The 12,180-nt window shown below is 41.3% G+C and overlaps 1 protein-coding gene across 3 annotated transcripts in view; it reads left to right on the top strand.

Annotated features, from left to right (window-relative positions):
- Window positions 1-4,977: 4,977 nt before the first annotated feature.
- Window positions 4,978-12,180, top strand: part of CPNE3 (copine 3) — a 71,222-nt gene continuing 64,019 nt past the window's right edge. For all 3 annotated transcript variants that reach the window (XM_054246781.2, XM_008982860.5, XM_035276509.3), the window contains exon 1: window positions 4,978-5,060. The gene's annotated coding sequence lies outside the window, so the exon portion shown is untranslated. The remainder of the gene's footprint in view (window positions 5,061-12,180) is intronic.

Genomic DNA, 12,180 nt, shown 5'->3' with positions numbered 1-12,180 from the left:
GCCCAATATGAGGAAGGGAAAGGAAGAGACTGAGCGACTCAAGGGGGTAAATTCAAGAGAGAGGCCAGAGCAGAGGAACAAAGAATGCAAAGTGCCAGCTGGTTTTGGGAAGAAGAACTAGTGGGAGGAGGCCTCTGGATGGGATATTGATGCCCCTGTTTGCTAGTGCATGTGTGGAGAGAGAGAGAGAAAAAAAAGCAAAGCTGGTCTTCCCTAAAATTCTTCAATAAGATGTTTTACTTACTTGAGCAAAATATTTTATTTTACTCAAGTAAAATAAAATTTCTTACTCGAGTGAAATTCTTTCGTGGGAAAATGAAGAAATTTTGAATCCTACTTAAGGTCTGATGGTGGTGGAAATACAGACTGCAAATGGAGTACCCACTATATGAGTTTCACACAAAATTCTATGGGTAATGAGGGGAGTCATGGTTTTAAAAAATTAGGTTGCATTTCTATGATACTTTAAATACTGTGTAGGGAATTAATACACGGTTGTATTGATCTTCCCAATGGCCTTGTGATGTAACTGGTATCCCAGGTTTACAGATTTAAAAAACCGTAGCTCAAAGAGATGTATCAACCTAACCACCGATATATCAGAAGACGAGAATCCACGTCTTTCTATTCTGAGTCCAGTGTTCCTTCTACTATATGATTGCTGCCTCCACTAGTTCAGATTAAATCAACTATATTTCTTTAGGATTGTGTCTTTAAAATCTCTTTATAAATATGTATATTTCCTTCCCAACTGCTGAAACCTAGCCTTTTTGCAAGAGAATCACTTTTATGCATTTCTACTGGTAGCTACCTCAATATTGCTAAACAATACGTTTATACCAGTGGATGCCACGATAATACTGAAATTAAGTTTCTGGTATCTCTGCTAGAGTGAATTTGTAATTAAGTTTTTAGCTTTAAAAAAAATTAGATCCTAAGAAAAGTTGCAGGAACTCCCATATAGTCCTCAGTTAGATTCAGCCATTGCTTTTTCTCATATTTGCATTATCTTTCTTTACATATATTACTTGTAATATACATATTATATTCCTAGTATTTTCTGTTGTTAAGCCTTTTGAGAGTAATTACAGATACCATGACTCTTCACTCTTAAAGCAAAGACATTCTCTTATTTAGTCTCAGTATAATTATCAAATTCAGGAAACTGAAAGTGACAGAATAGTACTTTAATATACAACTTTTGTTTACTTCCCAATGCTGTCCTTTGTGTTTTTTTGTTTGTTTTTGTTTTTGTTTTTTTTGAGATGGAGTTTCACTCTTGTCACCCAGAGTGGAGTGCAATGGTGCAATCTCGGCTCACCGAAACCTCCACCTCCCAGGTTCAAGTGATTTTCCTGCCTCAGCCTCCCAAGTAGCTGGGATTACAGGCATGTGCCACCACACCTGGCAATTTTCGTATTTTTAGTAGAGAAGATACAGAATACAAAAAAATAATAATTTTTGTATTCTTTGCCCCTGCTCCATGTTGGTCAGGCTGGTCTCAAACTCCTGACCTCAGGTGATCTGCCCACCTCAGCTTCCCAAAGTGCTGTCTTTTATACTAATGCTTTTTTTCCTAAATTCAAGATCAAATCTTGATAATGTGTTGCATTTGTTATGTTTCTACTCTCTTTAAACCTTTAAATCCTCAGCCTTTGTTTTTCATGACATTAGTATTTTTTAAATGTATAGTCCTGTTGATTTAAAGCAAGGTTTCTCAACCTTGGCACTATTGAACTTTTGGGCTGAAGAATTCCTTCAGCCCCTGTCAAGCCATCAGATTTTTGCAGGCTTGGCTAATATCTGACTGCAAAATCAAGAGATATGATGAGCCAGAACCACCTAGCTAAGCCAGTTCTAAATTCCTAAACCACAGAAGCTATGAGAGAAAATAAATGATTGTTCCTGTTTTAAGCCACTAAATTTGACATAATCTGTTATAGAGCAACTGATAACTAATACAACACCGAGTAAGCCATATACAGTTGGAGTGTGGAGCTTCAGAGGAAAGGTGTGGAAGTTTGATAACCTTAAGAATATAGGCTGGGCACGGTGGTTCACACGTGTAATCCCAACAATTTGGGAGCCCAAAGCCAGAGAATAGTTTCAGGCATGTTCGAGACCAGTCTGGGCAATATAGTGAGGCTCTGTCTCTACAAAAAATGTTTTTTGTTTTATTTTTTAAATTTGCTGCATGTGGTGGTACATGCTGTAGTCCCATCTACTCAGGAGGATGAGCTGGGAGGATCATTTGAGCCCAGGTGTTCGAGGTTGCAGGAAGCAGTGATCATGACACCGTCTTTAACAGAAAAGAGAGAGAGAGAGAAAGAGAGAGAGAGGAGAGGAGAGAGAGAATTCAGATGGAATTCAGAGCTGTGAGACAAAGGCTGGGCATCATGGCTCATGGCTATAATCCCAGTATTTTGGGAGGCTGAGGCTGGTGGATTGCTTGAGCTCAGGAGTTCAACACCAGCCTGGGCAACATGGTGAAGCCCTGTCTCTACAAAAAGTGCAGAAATTAGCCAGGCACGGTTGCTCATGCCTGTAGGTCCTAGCTATTTTGGGAGGCTGAGGTGGGAGGATCACTTGAGCCTGACAGGTTGAAGCTGTGGTGAATCGTGTTCTACCACTACACCGCAGCCTGGAGGACAGAGCAAGAAAAAAAAACTACTAAGACTGGATGAGGTAATTAAAAATGTGAGTGAAGGAGTGAAGATAGAAAGCAGTAAAAGTTCAAGAACTAAGCCGTAGGAATATAAGGATCAAAATACAAAGGAGACAAGAAGGAATACCTCATGAAGCAGAACACATTGGAGAAAAAGTATTTTGTGAATATCTCATTCATTTTAACATGCATTTGACTCTCCACCAGGTGTTGTTTTATTTCTTGTTAGCCTTGATATCCAACATGCATTCAGCACATGTTATATTAGAATGGAATTTAGACTCTAGTTAAGGAGAATGAATAAATACATTGAGTAGCTATGACATTATGTATTTAAACGATAGATTTCTGTTTGGATACTAAAAGTACAAAACCATCCTCTTGCCTCTACTCTTTCCCTATTTTAGTGGAAAGAAGAGTTTTGAAAATTAGGTATGGATACTATATATTCTGGAAAATTTGAAACTTGCAATTCAATTAGTGGTGCCTGAGGACCTTCATTTACATATGAAAGCAGAATCAAAAATAGAGCCAGCAACCTTTAGTTAAAACAAAGACACTTCTAGTGCCTTCCCAGTAAAGGTCTTGTGTCTGCACTTGAACTTTGTTCTTGTCTTTGCCCCTGCGATCATTCCTGTGCCCCCAGATATTTGCATCACTGGCTCCTTCTTATTCATATGTCAGGTCAAATACCATCTTAGAAAGCTCTTTTCTGAGCCCCCGTCTAAATAAGCTCACACAATCTTCAAGTCCCTCTATCACATCACCCTGCCTTAACTTTCCTCATGGCACTTCTGGCTGAAATCTCATTTTGTCTTTAACAACTAATGTATTATTCGACCCTCTTCTAAGGTAGAAGTTCCTGGCCATCTTGATCACAAGTCTAGAACAATGCACGTCGTAGGCAATCAGGATGTGTTTGTTGAATAAATGAATGAATCCTCACTGGCACTGATGTAATTTTTAAAACGTTTAATTTGCAAGCCAGGCATGGTGATGACTCCTGTAATCCCAGCACTCTGGGAGGCCAAGTCTGGCAGATCACTTGAGCCCAGGAGTTCAACACCAGCCTGGGCAACATAGTGAGACCCCGTTTCTTAAAAATAAATAAAATAAAAATGTTTAGTTTGCATATTTTGAATTAAAAATAAAGTTTTTACTTAGGAATGTCTATGTTTCTTCATTGGATACCCTTTCCATTTCTTCTATGATTAAAACAAACAAACCACCCTTCAGCCATTTCTCTATTGGGTGTTTTTTTTTTTAATCAATTTAAATGAACTTTAGATAGTGTCAAGTTTGTGACAAATATATTTTCCAATATGTTTTATTGATTTTGTTCCTGTGTCCTTGGGAAGAAGTTCTAAATTATCAAGCACTCATCTATCAGTGTATTCCATATCAGTCTGTTTAGTTGCAGGCAGCATGGAGTACCAAGTAGTCAAGCCTGCACTTTGAGGTTTACTTACAATCTATGACTTCAGAGAAGTAGGCCAATTATTTAGCTTCCAAATCTCATGTTACTCAATTGCAGTTTTCATTTGTAAAATGGGGATAATGGCACCAAATACATCACAGAATCGTGAAGATTAAAGGAAATGAAGGATACTAAATGTCCTTGGTAGTGTGCACATTTAAAATGCCCCCAAATAAGCATATAAGCATGGTTAAGAGCTAAGATGTATTTCACTATTTTCATGTTGAGAGTTTGTCTTAGTTACTTTTTTTTTTTTTGAGGCAAGGTCTTTCCGTCACCCAAGCTGGAGTGCAGAGGCACGAACATGACACACTGCAGCCTTAGCCTCCTGAGCTGGTGATCCTCCTGCTTCAGCCTCACATGTAGCTAGGACCAAAGGCCCATGCCACCATGTGCAGCTATTCTTTTTTACGTTTTGTGGCAATGAAGGGGTCTCATTTTTTTTGCCCCAGGCTGGGGCTGGCCTCCAACTCCTGGGCACCTGCCATCCTCCCACCTCACTTCCAAAGTGTTCAGATTACAGGTGTGAGCCACTGCGCCCAGTCTTCTCAGTTCAGATACGTTATAAATTTTCTTAAATATTTTAATTATTTCATCCTTAAGAAATTTATTTTGGTGCACCAAGCCACCTACCCAAAGTCAGCTTGGCCTTTCCAGTAAGCGACTGGCCCACAGAGTAGTCTTGAAGCGCCAGCCTATCGGCAGGGAGGGAACCGGCAGCCCAGAGTCCGCTCCCTGCGGATGGGCGAAGCCTTGCGCAGGCTGTGCGCGCATTGGACCCGCCCCCACCCCGCCCTCGTCCTCTTGCTCTGCTTGTCCAGCCCTAGGTTCTGGTGAATCCCGGCGGCCCCGGCAGCGCTCTGGACGCTGCAGACCTGTTCTCCATCGTCGCTCGACTTCCACCTTTAAGACTCACACGTGAGTGCAGGCCTCTCCCAGTTCCTGGTCGGGTGAGGCAGCAGCCCCTCAACCCTACCTTCTGGGGGGAAAAGAAAAGTCCTGGCCTGGAGAATCCGGGCCCGCAGGCTCCGTGCGGCGGGTCCCGCCGGGCCTGAGTGCTGGAAGTGCTCCATTGGCTTCCGGGGATCGACTAGACGCGCGGGGGGGTTCCCGCTCTAGGTCGCGGCCTGGCGGGACTCAGGCACCGCTGGCGCCTCCTGGAGGAGCCCGGGCTCGGGGTTCAGCTCTGGGCTGTGAGGCCCTTCCTGGGCCTGGTGCTCGCGCACCTGGGGCTGGGGGTTGGCTGGGATCTGCTCTCATTCCCTGGGCGGAGAGGGTCGGGCCTGTGGTCCAGAGAATAGTGACAGGCCCTGAAATAGCTGCAGCACCACGCGGGGAGAGGGATAAGGTACCCATACCACGCCCTTGGTGAAGCCAATGCCCAGGTGAACGGGGCGTGCACGCTTCAGAAGCTGGCAGATGGGGTGGGAAGAAGTGACTCCTGGTTTCAGAGTAAAGCAAGGAGATTGTGAGAAGTACCCTAGCAGCTCCCGTTTCTCCTCCAGCTTCAAGATTTTTCTGTCTAGTGTTTTGGGTTCCCTACACCAGAGTTGTGAAGGAAGTGCAGGGCCAGAACCTGTTGGGACCCAGCAGACCAATGTTGTGCTTGATCATCTGCACTTCTTGCATATCCTTAGTATTGTCTTTTCGAGGCCACCTCTATAGTGGATAATCAAATAGAGGGAAGAGCAAGATTGAATATTTCGACTATTGATTACAATGCCTCATACCAACTGTGCTAGACAGGTTTTGTATGTTAGCTTCTTTAATGCTCCCAAGCACTTCTTGAAGTGATATTACTCTGTTTCATACTCCGGGAAACTCAGGTTGAATAATTCTTCAAATTACACGACTGGTAAGTGATGGCATTAGGGTTGGAATTCAAGTCTGTATGGTTTTAGGGTACAGGCTTTATTGCTTAATGTACAAGAATATTATTCTTGGGATAAGCCAGATACCTAGGTTTCACATCTATGCTATGAGGGCTGTTAGCTGTATGACCTTGGGCAAGCTACTTCACCGTGTAGGGCTTGTTTCTGCATTTGTGAAATAGAGATAAAATGTCACAAGGTTGCTGTGAGAATTAAATTAGATCCTACTTGTAAAATATTTAGCAAAGTGCCTGGCACATAGTTAGTGGTAAGCTATATATAGCCACATATAGCCTGATATTGTCATTAATTAGGGTCAGCAAACTAGCTCTGTGTGTTTGCTGCCAACCAGAGCCCAACAGAACTTGTACAAGTCTAAAAGAACATAGGTAGAGGGAAACAGCAAAGATAGGAAAAGAAAAGGGAACTGAAAACAGATGACATATATAATAGCAATTATAATGACACCAATAGATGTCTCAGGTTTAATCTGTGGTACTCAGGGCCACTTTTTGCCTTTGTGAGAATTTTTAAGAAAGCAGTTCCTTTTGGCTGATGAATTGGAAAAACAGATCCCACTCTGGGCTGAAAAATTTCAAACTCTGCAACTAGATCATTTTGTGGCTCTGGATGTGAAGGGGAGCTGAATTTCAGGACCCCACAGACCAAAGGTGCCTGGCACAAACAACACAGTAAAGTGTGCAGTTCTCTTTCAGGATTCCTTCTGTCAGGTTAGCCCCTAAAGAATGGGAACGGAGAGGAGGTTCCAGAATGGGAGAAACAAAGGGAGTCTTTGCTATAGTGTTGCATAGTGACTGGACACCTCTTCTGATTTTACCTATAACTGTGAACACTTTATAGACAATGGTCTTCGTTTTCCACATAAATTTATGGTAGCCTATTATACACTTTAAAATATTTTATTTTCTATGCTCTTTATGATGATATCACTCCTGCCCTGAGTATTTTCCTTGCAGTATCTGTTTAGGTACCTAGTTCATATTGTACTCCAGCAACTATCAATTCTTTTATTTACTTGTTTGTTTATTTTACAATAAAGATGAGGTCTTACTATGTTGCCCAGGCTGGTCTTGAACTCCCATGCATAAGTGATCCTCTTGCCTGGGCCTCCCAAAGTGTTGGGGTGACAGGTGTGAGCCACCACGCCCAGCCCTATCAATTCTTAGTATAGCTTTATCCATAGTTTCCTTTGCCCTCTTTATTTTTTGGTACTATCACTGGGCTTTTTTTTTCTTACTATTGTTAGTGTTTTCATTTTCTTTTTTTCCTTCTTTTCACATGTTCTTTAGTCAGTGATTTATTATGCTAGAAAGTATGCCTGTTTGCAGAACTAAAAAAGTTAATGTTAGATGTGAAAAATGATTACATGTCATTTGACCTTCAAAGATTCATAATGGCACTACTGCTCATCAGAGCATGATCTTTCAGGTGGATCTTTTAGCAAGGCTCAGTGTCACTTCCATTGGTGGTACTCAACGACCTCAAGGAGTCTTAACTAGAACATTTCTTTACTGTGTCCACCATTACCTTCACTCTACAATCTAGCTTCCTTCCCACCAATTTTTTCCCTTGTTCTTACTTGTGAGTGGGAATCTTATTGGGGTTCTTTTGGAGAGACTGTTTATTCTTTTAATATAACAGCTTAACAGTATGCAATCATAACATTTTTAAAGATGTTAAAATAGTATTATGGACATATTTACCAATGTGAATTAGGTAGATAGCATATTAGTGAGTTTCCCCATGAGAAAATAGAAGGAAATACTACATGTTCATTTTAGCAAATCATTTTGAAATGGCCTCTTGCCAAATAGTTGTATTAAGTCTAATTCCTGTGAAAATTACCAGAGCAACTGTGTGGTTTCTGGACATGTTGTTATTTGGCTATTTCACCTTTTGGGGCTTTTCATTTACTGCTTCTAGACTTTAAAGTGATGGTCAGTACATGTGAAAATAGGTATCTGCAACTGTAAGGAGGAACTTACTTATCTGTCCACATTTTTATGTTTATGGATCAGAATTTTTTTTTTGAGACAGAGTTTTGCTCTTGTTACCCAGGCTGGAGTGCAATGGCATGATCTCAGCTCACCGTAACCTCCGCCTCCTGGGTTCAAGCAATTCTCCTGCCTCAGCCTCCTGAGTAGCTGGGACTATAGGCACGCACCACCATGCCCAGCTGATTTTTGTATTTTTAGTAGAGACGGGGTTTTACCTTGTTGACCAGGAGGGTCTCGATCTCTTGACCTTCTGATCCACCCGTCTCAGCCTCCCAAAGTGCTGGGATTATAGGCGTGAGCCACCGCGCCCGGCCTATGGGTCAGAATTTTTTAAAAAGAAGTGAAAATTAAGACAAGTACTTCCCGATGGTATTGTCAAAACAAGTTTATAAAAACAAGTGTAAAATTGTACCCCACCTTTAGTATTTCTTGCTCTCCTTCTTTATCATTCCCTGTAGTACTTCCTGTCACCTAACATACTATATATGTTACTTACTTGTCTTTGTTGTCATCTGCCTCCCTGCAGTGTAACTAACCTCTCCCAGACAGGGATTGTGTCTGCTTTGCTTACTGTTGGCTCTCCAGCACCTTAGAACAGTGCCTGACACACAGTAGGCAATCTCTAAATACTTGTTCAATAAGTGTTGAATGACTTAATAGTACTATAAAATTGCTCATGGTTGGGAAATATAAAGGGATTTGCCCTAAAATTAAAAACAGCTGAAATGTATGTGTTAAGCAACCAGGACATGAATATTCTTGAAATCAGGAAATGTGTAAACATCTCAACAGTCTTTGCCCAATATACAAACTTTTTAAACCTTGAGAACCTAGTGGTTGTGGTTGTTGCTGCTTTAAACTGAAGGCATTTTTAGATCAGCTGTTCACCATGAACTAGAAAGGAGCACAGAGTGATAAAATTGTGAAGTGCCTGTCTTGACCAATTAAATATACATGTTCTCCTAAGAAGAGAAGAAGGGAGTCAGATTTTGGAAAGCATCCACTTAGAGTCAGGGTATAGTGGACACCAGGGCAGGTGAGAGGTTCTGATGGCTAGTTCAACATCTGGGAAATTTGAGAAGAGGGGAAAATCTTAGAGTGGTCTGAGGGGAATGAGAACCCCAGGGGACTTCAGTCTCTGAAGATTGGTGTGCCAATCTGATAAGATCCAGCTTGCCTGCTGCACAGCTGGCCAGCAGCTTTACTTAGTCCTTGTAATGGAAAACTTCAGCTGAACACTTGGGATTTTCAGCTACGGATACAGCTCTGATTTTCAATGAGGGTAAAGGATGATTCACTTTGTAGACAGGTATTTTATAGCCAGCTTTGCCAAGATGCATGTTCCATAAAGTGAGACAGTAGTGAGATGTTGCTGATGCTGCTTTTTTTCTTAAGCTAGTCAAATTTGGCAGTAGGGGGTTGTATGCCAACTTTTGTGACACTGATGTTAGTAAGTTCTTATTTTTAACTTTTTAATTTTAATTTTATTCTTTCTGCTTATGTAGCTAATAAGTTCTGATAATCCTTCTTTTTAAAATTTGTATTTATTTATTTATGAGATGGGGTCTCACTCTGCCACCCAGGTTGGAGTGCAGTGGCATGATCTTGGCTCACTGTAACCTCTGCCTCCTAGGTTCAATCAATCCCACCTCAACCCCTGGAGTGGCTAGGACCAAAGGCATGCCCCACCACGCCTGACTAATTTTTATATTTCTGGTAGAGATGAGGTTTAGCCATGTTGTCCAGGCTGCTGTTGAACTCCTGAACTCAAGCCATCTGCCTGCCTCAGCCTCACAAAGTGCTGGGATTACAAGTGTCAGCCACCTAACCTGCCTGGCCTAACCCTGCTTCTATTAATAACTTTTATTAATACTGCATTAAATGCATCTATGATACAGTGTTCATTTGATTGACTTGAAAATACAATCAGTGATACTTCTAAAATATGTATATAAGTAGCCAAGGGATTAGAAAAGTAGTATAACCTGAAACACATGTTAAGTAAATTTTTAGCCTGTTATGAATCATGGAATAGAACAATATCTGGGTTTTCTAGAGAAATTAATGAAGGGTCCTTAGTTGATTGCTTACTTTGTAGTGATAAAGACAAGGTAAAGCTGCACCTACTTTTTTTTTTTAAGTTAGAGTGATCATATATCAACCTTTTCATGTTAACTCCTGCTTTCCTCAGTTCTACATGTCCAGGCATCAGCAATGATATCACTATTTAGATTTTGCTGAAGATAGTTTAAGAATCTGGAAACTTTTAAAGTATGGCCAAAAGCTGATTTATTTTGCTGCCATGATAGATGCTAAGAGCTTAATAATGTGAGATTTCATGGATGCTAATAAAATTTATTTCTTTTTCATGCTGCATCTACTTAATAGACTGGGCCCTGTATTTTGTTTGTTTATTTAAGTCATCAGAGAACTTAATAAAAATTTTGAACAAAGGTATCTAACTAGTGGAGAAGTTTCTAGATACATTTTTTTTTTTTTCGGATATAGCTTTTATTATTTATTTATTTATTTATTGAGATGGAGTTTCACTCTTTTTGCCCAGGCTGGAGAGCAATGATGTGATCTTGGCTCACTGCAACCTCCGCCTCCTGGGTTCAAGTGATTCTCCTGCCTCAGCCTCCTGTGTTGCTGGGATTGCAGGCGTGCGCCACCATGCCTGGCTAATTTTGTATTTTTAGTAGAGACAGGGTTTTACTATGTTGGCCAGGCTGGTCTTGAACTCCTGACCTCAGGTGATGAGCGTGCCTTGGCCTCCCAAAGTTCTGGGATTACAGGCAGGAACCACCGTGACGGCTCCAGATATAGCTGGTTTGGTAGAGGTGGAGACTCAGTTTGGAAAACTTTATTCTTTTTCTTCCATTTCTCCTTTTTGTCCTTATCAATATTCTGATGTTTTGTACTTATTTTTAAAAATCCTTTAGTACCACTTCCTAAATGAGTTCCATATTCACTGCTATTAAATTAGGGTCCATAGTACATCAGTGGAAAAGACCTTAGGAGCTACTTAAAGAAAGGGATCAACTCGACTCTAAAATAGCTGAAAAAAACCTGAGTTGTAGGGAAGTTACAGCAGTTGCCCAAATGTCTGCCATTGTGGTGTGACTAACACAGAACCAGTCCATTTCTTTTGTTTTTGAGACGGAGTCTCACTTTGTCGCCCAGGCTGGAGTGCGGTGGTGCAGTCTCAGCTCACTGCAACCTTCACCTTGGGTTCAAGTGATTCTCCTGTCTCAGCCTCCTGAGTAGCTGGGACTATAGGGGCGTACCACCATGCCTGACTAATCTCTGTATTTTTAGTAGACGTGGGGTTTTTCCATATTGACCAGGCTGGTCTCGAACTCCCGACCTCAGGTGATCTGCCCATGTTGGCCTCCGAAAGTGTTGGGATTACAGGTATAAGCCACCATGCCTGGCCCAGTCCATTTACTTTGACACCTGATCCAGTGATTCTTCCTTTTTGTTTCTTTTTCACATTAGAAGAAAACATGCCGTTTTCTCTGTTTTATGCATTTTTATGCTTATTCCCTATACTCATTTCTAGTATTTTGTGATAGTGATTAAAAAAAAATAATAATATATATATATATGGCCGGGCGCGGTGGCTCACGCCTGTAATCCCAGCACTTTGGGAGGCCGAGGCGGGTGGATCACGAAGTCAAGAGATCGAGACCATCCTGGTCAACATGGTGAAACCCCGTCTCTACCAAAAATACAAAAAATTAGCTGGGCATGGTGGCGAGTGCCTGTAATCCCAGCTACTCAGGAGACTAAGGCAGGAGAATTGCCTGAGCCCAGGAGGCGGAGGTTGCCATGAGCCGAGATCGCGCCATTGCACTCCAGCCTGGGTAACAAGAGCGAAACTCCGTCTCAAAAAAAAAAAAAAAAATCTGGGCATCACTTTCTTACTAAATACAGAACAAGCTTATTTTAAATTGTTTTCATGTGAGTTTTTTACTTTCAGAGTCTGGATATTAAGTGCATTATATTCCTGAGAATAAATGTTGCTGCTCTAAGATGATCTATTGGCACCTACATACATGGTAGACCTGTTTGTGTAGAGACACACTAGCAAGGAGAACATGCCTTCTTAACCTTAAGTAATTTACAGTTTAATGGGTTATCTTGAAG

This window comes from Callithrix jacchus, chromosome 16, assembly GCF_049354715.1.
Source record: "Callithrix jacchus isolate 240 chromosome 16, calJac240_pri, whole genome shotgun sequence".
Taxonomy (NCBI): domain Eukaryota; kingdom Metazoa; phylum Chordata; class Mammalia; order Primates; family Cebidae; genus Callithrix; species Callithrix jacchus.
The sequence above is the reverse complement of the archived record's forward strand: the minus strand, read 5'-3'. Positions and strand labels throughout refer to the sequence as shown.